Below are 1,097 nucleotides of genomic sequence, written 5' to 3' on the forward strand. Positions count from 1 at the left end.
TTGATGAATCAAATAATGGGAACTTACGGGAAATGTGCTTCATCTCATTGATATACAAGGCTCCTGTCACTGCCTTGAAAAATCTGACAGAGATCTCTGGTCCAGGACATGGCTAAGATGGTGGCTAATACTTAAACAATAATAGGAACTAAAAAATTATCATGTTTTACTGGAGCTTCTAAAAACTTCACAGGCAATTATTGGACTTTAACAGGTTGAAAATGACTTCTGGAAGATTATTTTGACATTGGTTTTTGATTGATTAGTTGATGTTTATTTTGAACATTGACATAATGAAGTCGTGGAAATGCTGGTCTAGTTATGGACAATTTAGTAACTAAATTAGGTTTTTAAACACATTGTTAGTCAATACAACAAAAGGAATTGATGTTTTAGTTGCTGTAATTTAGTTACATATATATGTCCTGTCAAAAATAGAGTGGAGTTTTCTTTGAAAGGAAAGGAGAGAAAGGTTAGGACTCTCCTTGACCAGAAAAAAAGAAGTACTTGAGTCTTAGAATATGCATATGGTAAAGGTGTTGTAGCTTACTTTTTGGCATCTAACGACTGCTTTTCTTTGATTATCATTATCATCATTATTATTATTAAAAAGTGAAAATATATTGTGTAAGATAAAGGGAATTTTTAGAATTGATTAAATAACTCATCAAAATAAAACACAGTTGGAGGTCAGGGAGATGGTCTAGTGTGTAAAGTACTTACATTGCACATATAAGGACCTGAGTTTAGCTCTCAAGCACACATGTAAAAATTTGGATGTAGCTGTATGCACTGAAATTCTCAATACTGAGAGGCAGAGACAGGAAAACCTCGGTGCTCATTGACCAAACCATTCTATGCAATCAGTGACCTACGGTTCAGTGAGAGATCTTGACTAGAAAAGTGAGACAGAGGGCAATACAGAGAGCATCTGACATGGACCTCTGCCTTTCGCACATACATGTACAAGTAAACATACGTGTATACTCACACATATACCACAGTGCACACCAAAAATTCAATAAAAAATAAATTGACTTGAAATAGTACTGAAGAATGGATTGACTTTTGAGCAAGTTGAATGACAATTGATTTTT

General features: G+C 34.2%; 1 non-coding gene across 1 annotated transcript; it reads left to right on the plus strand.

Annotated features, from left to right (window-relative positions):
* The first annotated feature begins 449 nt into the window (after positions 1-449).
* LOC113457798 lies at positions 450-576 on the plus strand. The gene has a single exon (XR_003378291.1). It is a non-coding gene; the product is annotated as a U6atac minor spliceosomal RNA (small nuclear RNA).
* Positions 577-1,097: the final 521 nt, after the last annotated feature.

Source organism: Microtus ochrogaster, linkage group LG5 (assembly GCF_000317375.1).
Source record: "Microtus ochrogaster isolate Prairie Vole_2 linkage group LG5, MicOch1.0, whole genome shotgun sequence".
Classification (NCBI taxonomy): domain Eukaryota; kingdom Metazoa; phylum Chordata; class Mammalia; order Rodentia; family Cricetidae; genus Microtus; species Microtus ochrogaster.